This window comes from Apodemus sylvaticus, chromosome 20 (genome assembly GCF_947179515.1).
Source record: "Apodemus sylvaticus chromosome 20, mApoSyl1.1, whole genome shotgun sequence".
NCBI lineage: Eukaryota > Metazoa > Chordata > Mammalia > Rodentia > Muridae > Apodemus > Apodemus sylvaticus.
The window spans coordinates 61,000,703-61,012,958 of NC_067491.1; the positions used below are offsets into that span (position 1 = coordinate 61,000,703).

General features: G+C 44.2%; 1 pseudogene; it reads right to left on the reverse strand.

Moving 5' to 3' along the window:
- Positions 1-7,017: 7,017 nt before the first annotated feature.
- Positions 7,018-7,825, reverse strand: LOC127670651 (sperm motility kinase X-like; annotated as a pseudogene).
- Between the last annotated feature and the right edge of the window lie 4,431 nt (positions 7,826-12,256).

Consider the following 12,256-nt stretch of genomic DNA (forward strand, 5'->3'; position numbering starts at 1 on the left):
CATGTCCTGGGCAACCATATTAGACACTACAATGTTGCTAGAAGATTTTTACATTCCCAGAGGTCATGCCAGTTCTAGGGATCAAGAGGTGATGGTGATTCCCCAAATCCAAATCCAAGAGGTTGTCCAGGTCAAAAAATCTTAGAAAAGAGACCACACTGGACCTGAAGTCTGACTGATCACCAGAACTGCAGGCAACCCAGGACAGAAGATCAGAACAGCAGCAAAATTCAAGGAAAACAATACTCTGGTGGTTGAATTAGGGCTGAGGAGGAGGGCAACTCTGTATGAGGATCAGCAGTCTCAATTAACTTGGACCCCTGAACTCTCTCAAACACTGGACCACCAAACAGGCAGCATACATCAGTTGATATGAGGCTACCAACATATGTACAGCAGAGGACTGCTGGATCTGTGTTCAGTCAGAGATGATGCACTTAACCCTCACGAGACTGGAGGCCCAAGGAAGTTTAGAGGTCAGGTGGGGTGGGGTGGGAGTTGGAAAATCCTGTGGAGAGAGGGGGTAGGGAGGAGGTGTGATGTGGAATAGTCGGGAGGGTGGATGGGGGGGGGAATAAAATATGGAATGTAAAATTATTTTTTAAAAAATTAAAAAGAAAGAAAAGACCAAACCTCAGAATAATAGCAATAGAAAAAATATTTCCAGGTCAAAGGATCAGGAAATAACTTCAATAAAATTATAGAGGAAAATTTCCCTAAACTAAAGAGATATCTATAAATGTACATATAGCTTAGAAAACACCACATAGATTGAGCCAGAAAAAATCTTCCACCAAAAGATAATCAAATATATATGTATATGTGTTTATGTATATATTATATATGTGTATATATATATATATATATATATATATATATATATATATATATATATATATATATTATTAAAAACTATATATAGGAAAAATATTTAAAGCAGAAAGGGAAAGAGGGAAAGTAACATATGAAGGCAAATGTGTTTAAATTTCACCAGAATTCTCAACAGATACTCTAAAACCCAGAAAGACCTAGAAAGCTGACTTACAGACTTTAAGACACCAGATATGTCATTCCAGACTATGATATCCAGCAAACCTCTCAATCAACAGAGATGGAGAAAATAAGATATTCTGTGAGAAAAGACACTAAATAACATCTACAAATCCAGCCCAAAGAAGATACTAGAAGGAAAAATCCATTCTGAGCAGGTTAACAACACCAAAGAAAACACAGCAAATAAAAAGTTGCACAGGAGAAAAACCAAAGGAAGGTACTCACACACACACACACACACACACTCACTCACGCACACACACACACACACAACATGTCTCCAGTACCTAAGAGGTCATCTTGCATACAGCTCCACAAGTGAGCCCAGTTCTCTGCTAAGTGGAAGCAAAGCCAAGATCTGAGTGCCCCATTATCATGCTGGTCTTGAGACGGTCTCAAGACCCAGATTTACTGTACGCTTGTACTAGGGCAAACCTAGTATTTAGGCCACGAAAGGCCACTCTAGGACAGACCCAAAACCTAGGCTGCAAGTAAATGCTACACACACTCAGATGCTTGGTATGTTAAACACTGAATGCGTACTGGACCTAATATCAACTCAAGTTCCTTTGGTCAGCCAAAACTCATGGGGTAGAGGCCATTTATTTATTGCACAAAGACTGGTCAAGTAGCCTCTAGAATCAAATAGTGACTGCTTTGTAATATTAGTAACCAGGAGGACACGCAATGACCTCTTAAGTGTCCAGTGTCGAGAGGACCCAGCCCATTTTTATTACAAGGCAGGGCTAGTGCGCAAGCAGCCACATACTGTTCCTCAAGGCAAAAGCAGTGACCAGGGATGGGAGTGGAGAGTGACACCGTAACAGGACAGCACCTAGGGGAGGCAAAGAAAGGGCATGTTCCAGGAGGGAGCAATAGCCACGACCACCATATTGTACTTCCATGTCAGATAAAATATCCACAGCCTATCCCCTAAGTGGCTTCATAGAAGACACAATTCCGTGGAGCTGGGTCATAGGCTGTGTACAAAGCAGATCAGTATCTATGGGGCACTATCATACTTTTTACTATTTTAAGCATTTGTACCTAGCAGATGCACACACTGATCCACCCCAAGACGGGTCTAGTATCCTTGGTGTCAAGTATATAATGAACAGGTGTCAGGCTTCTATCAAGAATGTCACCAATGAATCAATGATATCACATGACATTAGTAGTATTCCGGGAGCTCAAACTTCTTCCCTTTAGGGAAGGTTCAATTCCACTGGTCCATTGTCATGTGTAGCAGGAACAGAGGTTCTCGAGAGCTTATTTTGGGAACAGGACACCCACTTCTATCAGCAGCCCCTCCCATGACCCTATGGGGGACTATTTGTTCAAATAAAGTTTCAGCTTATTGTTGTACCACATATTCCCCTACGACAGGGGCCCACAATCCTCTGCCAGCAGCTTTTGAATTTTCTGCCTAGACCTATGGCTAGGACATACAATTACTAATCCATCCCATGGACATACTCCCTAGATGAACATACTATATCCACTGAAGAACCTTTTAACAGTCGTGTCATGAATGAACTTTCCATCCTACCACGCCCAGGTTGCACACCCTTAACTGGAGTACATAGAGGAGCCTCTGAATAAAAGTGCCTTGCTTGTTGATATCACTCTGCAGGATGTGCATGACAGGGCCCCCGCCTATTGTTCCAGAGGAAGAAACATATACTGGCTGTGTGACAGACACTGCCAGAAAGTTCCTCCACATCAAAGATGGCTTCTGAGAACATCTTCAAGCCATCAACTCTTTAAGGGACTGAAGTCAACAGGCAATGTAAAAACAAGGACAGAAAAATTCTAGTCACAGTAAATGTTTGTGAAGGTCTCAATACCTGGGTTTATGATAAGGGCTTGAACCCATGAAATGCTTGCTCAAGGCACAAGTCAAGGAAGAAGAATGCCTAAAAATGCAATAGATACAAACCTGTCACCACAACACAAAGGACCTAGAAAAAAATGTGAGTTGATTAGCCTGTGCTTCACATTAGCAACCTGCTTCAGAGAAAGAAAGGGCCAAGAAATCCTGACATTTATGTCAAGATAGGTAAAATGAGAGGGTAATATTCTGAGAAAAGGAAGCTACAAAAGGAGGAAAATATTGGATAGAGGGACCCAACACCTGATGCTAAAATGATGTTGGCTTAAGAATGGGAATGAGCCAGTGTGTAGCAGGAAGAATTCAGAGATGTACTTCAAGCCATGAATGTGGTAGATTATCATTAATTACCCAGTTTCTGTCATCAAGCCCAGTAGAATGGTGACTGGTGGCATTTGGCAGCTGAAATTTCTTTTGAAAAGAAAATAATCATCCTTCTTTTGCAGATACAGAGGTTTATTCAAGGTTGCCATGTGTGTGTGGGGGGGGCTCTTCTTGGTAACACTTCTGTTGCTGGCACAGCATGGTACCAAGCTCTCTGTCCACATCCTGGGTCTTCACCCAGACACACAATACTTAAAATTAACAACCATACAGATTCCACACTCTGGGTCCTTTGAAAATTGATCAGTTCTGCACACATGTGTTGATGTCACTGCTGTGGGTAGTGCCAACCCAAAGAGCACCCAGTTATCTCTCTTTGCCCCCATGCATACAAGAATGGAGGTGATGGAAGGACGGAACTTGAGAAGTGCCTTGCCCTGGTCACTTGGCTCTTGCCAGAACAGAAAGGAGCTGTTCCCAGTGAGGAAATTCCTCAAGATGTCTCAGATAGTGTTCCCTTACAACCGTGGTAAGGCTAAGGTGACAGATGTTCCTGGAATCAGAACACATCTTTCTTTTCTTGTTCTTAGCCCACCCACTTGTGGGACTGGCTTTGCCCTACCTCTGTATCAATGAACAGGTGCCTCTTCTATCAAGAAGACCTGAATAAAAAAGGATTTGCTAAGAATTACAAAAAGTCCAATTGTGCATCCCTTGTAAATAACTACCCACTCCCAATGGCCTGAGCCAGGAAGATGCCATGTGCCCCTCTTCCCCCCAGGTTGTCAGTGATGAAAAAGGCGTCAATTCCCAGGTCCCTATAGGTGAGACTGGCTGCAAACCTTGTTCTGTGTTGAGTGATGTCACTGGTGTTTTCTGCAGTTTCCAGAGCACCAGGCTTTGGAATGCTCACTGATTGGCTCCAGAAGCATCTGGCCTTTCCCTGCCTGAAATGGACATGAGAATGAAGCAGCAGCACACACAGCAGAAGCAGGAGCAGCAGGAGCAGCAGGAGCAGCAGCAAGAGCAGCAATAGCAGCAGCAGTAGCAGTAGCAGCAGCAGTATGGCAGAAGTAGCAAGGGCATGATCATGCCAGGAGACAGCTCTAAGGGAAAACATATCAATATATACCAAATAGTTTGTAATACAGCGTGGTGTCAGGGGACAGAGGGGTTGAGTTCCTCTTTAACACATTTGAAGTTCTCTTTGTCTTTATACTTGGAGAGAATGGGGCAAGTCACCATGGGCCACCCAAAGGAAAACTTACCCTGTCCTGTCAGGGGGACTCATCTGTTTTACCATCAACATTGCCCCCCCACCTCACCCCCACCCCACTGCAGTGCTTCTTACCAGCACCTTCTCTGGAGTCAAATGGCAAGCACTTCAGATCTCACCTTGGATCTCCTCAAAAGATGGTGCATAGGTAAGCCTCACCTTGCACATGGCTGTGTACCCTGGGCCAAAGTGGGGAACAATGCCCATGCTCACTTCCCATGACTCCCAGAAAGGATGAGAATAGGGAGTTACTTTGTCAGAAGGGAGTGGAGACAAGAGAAAATTGATTTGGGGAAAGGTTACAGAAGGCAGAGTCACTCAAACTATGAAATTACCTTGTTTGTAACGTGGGCTCTCTCCACTTCAAGGAAACAGCATTAGTACTGACTGTGCCTCTTTGTGTGTCTCTGTGTGTGTGTGTTGTGTGGGTGTGTTGTGTGTCCAACCAGATGTAAAGAATACTCATCAAATGGCTCAAATTTGAGTGCAACATACACAATCCGAGACTAGAGCTGGTGGTTTTGTGAGGGCTTCAGGATCTCTCTCAGTGTGACTATGCAGTAATCAGGATGCTCTGCTCTGCATCAGAGCTGTGGGTCTGAACCATCTCCACCCACTCTGTATTCACTTCTGGACTCCAATGAACACTCATGGCTTCGCAGTTCTGTTACCACCTCTTACAATATCAGACATATCTGTTGGATACATGCAACAGGTCAGGTCTTCTGGGTTCCTTCCTCTGCCTCCAGGACCACTCTCTCCTCAGCTCACAAGTACACCTGGAGACAGGCTGCTGAGCTGACATTCTCACTGTGCATGAAGGTTCTCTGAAGTCTGGTGTTTCTTCTCAGTATCCTTGGTAACCACTAGCACTCCATGGATGTTTCTTCCAGGGGCTTCTGAGTGCTGTGAAGATTAACTCACTGGGCCACAGCTATCCTGGACTGCTGCCCAGTGTGGAACTCCCTACAGGGGATGGGAGGAAAATCATTCAGAACTTCTTAGAGTCCTCCTTCAGACTTCAGGGGAAAAATAATATTTTGCCTCTAATTTAAACCTGCACTATAGACAGATCTTCTCTCTGCCATACAGCCACCTGAAATTCCTGTCTGGCTCTGTCCTCCCTGCTCCTGTCTGCATCCTCAGCAGACTCCTCTCCACTCTCTGGTATCATTTTCCAGGGACCATAGGGCCTCTGATAGCCCTTGAAACAGACAGAAGAAATCTTAGAAATCTGCAAGACTTATGCTTGGCTGTGCTGGCCCTGTGATGGCATGGGACCTCAGGCTGATTCAGCCCAAGTGCTCCATTGATCCCTTCACACATTTCCAGCATCTTTGCCTAGCATTAGGCCACTATCCTCTGCTGTCTACATGTTGCTCACGTTTTGAGGAAGGGTGTAGTCTTAGGAGGAGGAAGAACAGGATGGGATTTTTCTCTCTGGCATGATCGACCCAATGTCACCAACACCCTTAGTGTGCATGCTGGAATATGTTAATGGAAGGAGAAACTAGAGAGTGCATCCTTTCCAATCACACCCCACCTACTTGTTTCAGCCTGTGTCTCTGAAGCACTCTTCATTGGCTGCCATGACCTTGTTATTTTTCACTGGGAGGCAGCAACACAAGTTCCTTAAGGATTTGGAAATCCTCTTCTTCAGGCCCCTCCAGGCACGCTTTCTCAGTGGGACTCTTGGCACACCCTGGGACCTCCTTCGGAGCTGCTCCTGATGGACTGTTTCCCTTGAGGATGAGCTGGTGTCTTGTAAGGTTTCCATGCCTATATTCTCTTCCTGGTTCTCCTCACTGGGGGAAGGGCTGCTGGTTCTGGACTCCCAGGAGGACATGATGCTACTTGTGTCTGTAGCACTGGAGCTCTCTTGGGCCATATCTTGCGTGTTTTCAAAGGTTGAGGATTGTGTGGATATGAAAAGTGACCATGGGGCTCCTGATGATGAGGTTAGCGTTGTTGTTGTTGCCTTTCTTTTTCTTGATGATGATTTTGTGGAATTGATGCTTCTCTCCACTCTGAATGTGCTCTTTCCAACATGAGGAATAAGCCCCTGTAGTGGGGAGGTGTTCTCCAGAAAGCTACTCTCAAGGGAAGAAAGGCTGGGAGGTACACTATGCCTCCTCCTACAGCCTTTCCTTCCACATCTGGGCAGCTCAGAGAGAGTGGGCAAAGTGAAGGATGTGAAAGAGTACGGGCACTGGTTCCCTTCCTTACATGCCAGGGGGGGTTGGGGGCTTTTGTAGGGTCCAGAGTACTGCCCTGCCCTCCATCGTGATAAAATTGGGGCTGCCTGGTATACTTCTTTTTTATAATCAAATAAGTCGCCATATCATGATTGTACTTCCTTTCCCTCAAAGCCTCCCTGAGCTCTTTAATGTTGTACCCCATAAAAAACATGTCAAAAGCGAGGTTGGATTTTGGTTCTCTAGGGATTTCCTCTGAAGATCTCAATGGTTCTTGATCATGGTACAGCCACGGGTGTACCAATATTTCTTTAATGGATGGCCTCATTATGGGGTCTATAGTCATTAATCTCTTTAATAGGTCTCGAAGCTCTGGAGACAGGTGATACGGGATCCAACAGCTCCGGGCTAAGATCAGATGCTTTATCTTGGAGTGCACTGTCTCTCTGAAGGGAAGGTGGCCAATAACTAAATAGTATAATACTACACCGAGACTCCAGATGTCAGTTGGGAGGCCATCATATTGTTTGTGATCAAACACTTCAGGAGCACAATATTGTGGTGTGCCACAAAATCCTTTGAACTTTTCCCCAGAGGCCAGTCTTTTGCCTAAGCCAAAGTCAGTAAGTTTCACATGCCCCCCCAATCCAATAGGGTGTTCTCGGCCTTGATGTCTCAGTGGACAATATTCTGACTGTGGATATAGTTGACAGCCAAAGAGAGTTCTGTAAATATCCTACGTGCCTCTTCCTCGTCCAGACGCCCACACTTGTTGATGTGTTTCAGTAGGGATCCCCGGGCTGCATATTCCATCACCAGGTACGTTTTGTGCCTTGTCTCGAATATCTGGAACAACTGTATTATGTGACTATGGTTCAGGGATTTCACAAGATCTATCTCAGAGATGACCAGGAAGTCTATATTTGTGCCCCTTTTCAATATCTTGATGGCTACCATGGTCTGGGTCATAAGGTGGAGAGCCACTTTGACTTCTGCAAAAGACCCTTTATCTAGGGTGCCCAGGATATAGTAATGCTGTGCCAGGGGGTTCCCTTCATGACAACTGGCCTCGAGGTCCCTCGACATCGCACTTCCCTTCTCTTGGTCACCAGGAGCTACAACGAGGAAAGATGGCAGGGAAAACAGATCAGAATTCCTTCTAAGATAGGTTACTACTAGAGATTCTGAGATTAAGAGACACAGACACTTCCATAGACGAGTCTGCCTCTGCCTAAGGACACAGGGAAACCAGAACAAAGCAAAGACAAACACAGTGGATGGAAAGAAGGAAGAAGGCTCAGAGCAGAAAGAGAGCAAGGGTGATGGAAGACAACATTTTAGCCAGGAGAACAAGGATCCCCATTTCAAAGGAGCAGAACATTGACAAGCTTACCCAAGACGTCCATCATGAAGGGAAAGCACTGAGCTAAAGGCCACACTTGAACATCAAGATAGCTTTACCCAGAAATGCGTGGGATGCAACTTGCCCCAGTAGATACAGTATCTACACGGGATGGGGGCAAAAGTCACACAGCACCTATGAATAAGAATGAAAATTTGTCAGTGTTTTTCTGGAATGGATGTTGAGGTCACTCTGTTATACAGAACATCTTAGTCCAACAGAGACAAATACCACAATGTTTTCCTTATATGCAGGATACTGGTGGTTTGAAGTTGAATTAAAGGAAAGGGGATCTCTGAGGGGACTGGAGGATAAGAGGCAGGATGAGCTAGAGAGTAACAGACAGTGACAAAGTCAAAAGAGAAGTTAGGAAAACAAATATGGATGTTGGTCAGGGAGGGACGCTACTCAGGTTTCTTCCCACATTTCATCCCAGCACTCCGGAGGCAGGCAAATCTTTGAGTTTGAGGCTACCCTGGTCTACACAGAAAGTTACAGGTTGGCCAAGGCCATACAAAGAAACCCAGTCTCCCAGGAACAATAAAACAAACTGAAGAAGGAAAGAGAAAGGAAGAAAGGAAGGAAAAAGGAGGGGGAAGGAAGGAAAACACATGGATGCTAATCCAGAAAGCAAAATGAAAATAATTAAACAAACAAGCAAACAACAAGGAGGCAAAGCTGTAAACAAAGCCCCCAAATAAACAAAGTCACATAAACAGAAACCCTAACCTCTGAGTTTACGGAAACAGCAGGAAAGAACTCAGTCTGTGGTCGTGTAGCTGATGTTCAATGTCGAAATCCAAACAATCACCGATGTCCAAATCTGATCCAACCACCGTGTCCTGCAGTTCACTACCAAACAGCTCTCTGCACAGAAGGACACAAAACAGCCCTGACAGTGCACTATATGATCAGCTCTTGGTCATTCCTCACAATGGCTCTTTGTGACATCAGAGCATCAGTGACCAATCAGAGCTGACACAACCCACAGCGATTTTTCTCACTCCTTACAAGGTGCTCTGTCTGTTAATGTTCATTTCACTGAGAGCAAGCACTGGACAAGAGATACCTTAAGGGAGGGAGAGCTCTATTTAGATTCATGGCATGAGGGGTTTGGAGGGAATGTTGGGGTTCCCCCACTAGGGTTTTAGTCTCATGTCAAAAGGAATGTTTTAGATGGGGTGGGGACAAGAGAATCTCTCTCTCTCTCTCCCTCTCTCTCTATCTCTCTCTCTCTCTCTCTCTCTCTCTCTCTCTCTCTCTCTCTCTCTCTCTCTTGTGTGTGTGTGTGTGTGTGTGCACACATTTGAGTGTGTATTTTCAACCAGATGTATAAAAGTACAACAAACTTCACTTCGGAGATTTGGGGGTGAGGAAGCATCCAGGAGAGTGGCTCTCTGCTCCAAGACCAAGCAATCAAAGCTTGTCCTGGATTCTTAGCAGGCACAGATTTCTGAGGGTAGATATTTCCCTTAGAAATAGGTGAAGATTGCTGGAATGTCATGTCCTGATCTTCTGGAGCTCAGAGTTTGGTGGTTTTTTTTTCCCTCAGGAACTAGTGGGTTTTTTGCTTAGTGATTACTCAGTTTTGGTTTTTGGTGTTTGTATTTATTTGTTTCACCCTGTTTCTTCCACATATTCTCCATTGGCCAGGCTGGGAAGTCCTTTCAGGCCACAGGTTGCTTTGGCTTAGGTTCTAGGGCTCAGTCATGGAGCTCTTCAGGACGGGTGGAAAGGACACTGCCCCTTGGCAGCCCCTGTTGTGGCACCTCATGTTGATGGCAGGAAGAGGGTGGAGAGTAAGCCCACTGCAGTGGTGGCTCCTGCTGAGGTACCTCACGGTTGTCACAGGCTGAGGCAGAAAAGGACATGCAGTGGCCTTGGCGGCTTCTCAGCTGTAACCTCACAGAATGGGGACAGGGAACGATAACAACTCAGGCACTACAATCTGAGCAGAATGTAATAAAGCTTACAACTAACAACAAATAACTCCCCCAAAAATGTACAAACTCCTGGAAATAAAAAAAAGCATTACTGAATAATTATGTTAATGAAGAAAAAGATTTTCAAAATGTGAAAGCGTAAAATTCCAACATTACATAATCAGTGTAAACATACTTAAAGTAGTCCTATGAGGTAAACAGATACCTATAAGTGCTAACATTAATAAAATAAATCAGTAAAACAAATGTTTTAATTTAATGAAACCTGAAAATTTGAGGAAAAAAAAATTCAAACATAGTTGTTCTGTAAGACTCTGGTGAGCCTTAGCTTACCAGGATCTCCTGAATGAAAAACTCAGAGTCAGGAATTGATGTAAAAAACAAGAGGAATTTGTCATTCTAACATGTTGGGTCACCCTGCACATGGAGAGAGAACGACCAAGTGCAACCCACGCAGCAGGCCTTTATACAGTCCTCAGGGAAGCCGCCATTAGGCACAATGTGATTGGAGGAGGGGGGAAGAGGAGGAAGAGGAGAAGGAGGAAGGGGAGGAGGAGGAAGGGGAGGAGGAGGAAGGGGAGGAGGAAGGGAAGGAGGAAAGGGAGGAGGAAGGGGAGGAGGAAGGGGAGGAGGAAGGGGAGGAGGAGGAGGAAGAGGAGGAGGAAGAGGAAGGGGGAGGAGGAGGAGGAGGAAAGAAAAAAATGAAAAGGAGGAAATTAAGAAAGAAGATACAATACTAAAAAATATTCCACAACACTCTTGCAAACAGTGCAGCGGCAGCAGCGGGGGAAGATGACTGAGGCTGTTCCGCAGCGTGCATGGACCGTGGAGCAGGGAGCAGCTGCCCAAGAAGGAAGCACATCATCAAGTTTCTGCAGGATCCCAGTTCAGATTTGTTTCTCACAGAGCATAAATTACTCGGAAATATAAAAAAATGTAACTAAGACTGCTAATGAGGATCATTTGGTTAGTGCCTATAACCATCTTTTTGAAAGTGTCTCAAGATTCCTGAAACCGGAAGTAAAGCGTCTGACCAGGTGAGAAACATGAAGCTTGGTGACGATAAACCCAAAGAATCCAAGTCTGAGGAGACTCTCAAGTGTCCACCAAAATATACAAAATCTTTTCAAAAAAAAAAAAAAAGGAGATAAAAACCAACATTCCTAAAAAGCAAGATGTTGTTCACTGCTGGTAAATGGGGACACTCCCAGATGGAACTGTTTTTGATCCTAATATTCAAACAAGGTCAAAGAAGAAAAATGTCAAGCCTTTTTACGTTTTAAGGTTGGAGTAGGCAATGTTAACAGAAGATGGGATGGAGCACTCTTGAATATGAATAAAGAAGAAAAGGCTCGACTGGTGATTGAACCAGAATGGGCCTACAGAAAGAAAGGACAGCCCGATGCCAGAATTCCACCAAACTCCAAGCTCACTTTTTTAGTGGAACTAGTAGATATTGACTGAAACCTGTACTTCAGATCGGATGTCAGCAAGGATAAAAACCTAATGTGGCCAATTGGAGCTTGTTACTATCATGAGGGAAGAACAACAGGAAAATTTAAAGAGTTAAAGTTTGTTTACTTGATCTCAACTTTTGAGAAATTTAATTCCCTGTAACTCCCCTTAAGTCTCAGACATATTCCTACAGTCATGTAAAGTATTCAAGAGAGCTGCTTTTCCTTTTACTTCATAAACTAAAAGGCTCAATAAAAATGCCATGGATTGTTAAAAAACACCATACTTGCAAACAGAATACAAACATGCATCACAAAGTTGGCCCACCATGTTGACTTGAACCACCTGAATATAAGTATAGTTAAATATATGCAAGTCTGTAATGTAATAAGCCATATTAGTGAATTTAATTATCCAATCTAGATCATCTAGATGCAGAAAATTAATTTGATAAATATGTTATGCCCTCATGATAAAAGTGTTAGGAGGATGTAGAACCACAGGGACAATACTTCAGCCTAGTGAAAAGATATATGTGAGTAACCCTCAGCCAACATTATCTGAAATGGATTAAAGATTAAATCAATCAACCCCTCTGAATTCAGTAATGGGACAGTGACACCTGGGGCTCCCAAACATTGTCAATAGCACTTGCTATCTTCACTGTTCTCAAAGTGCATCTGAGGTAATAAGCAAGGGAAGGAAATTAGAGGCACA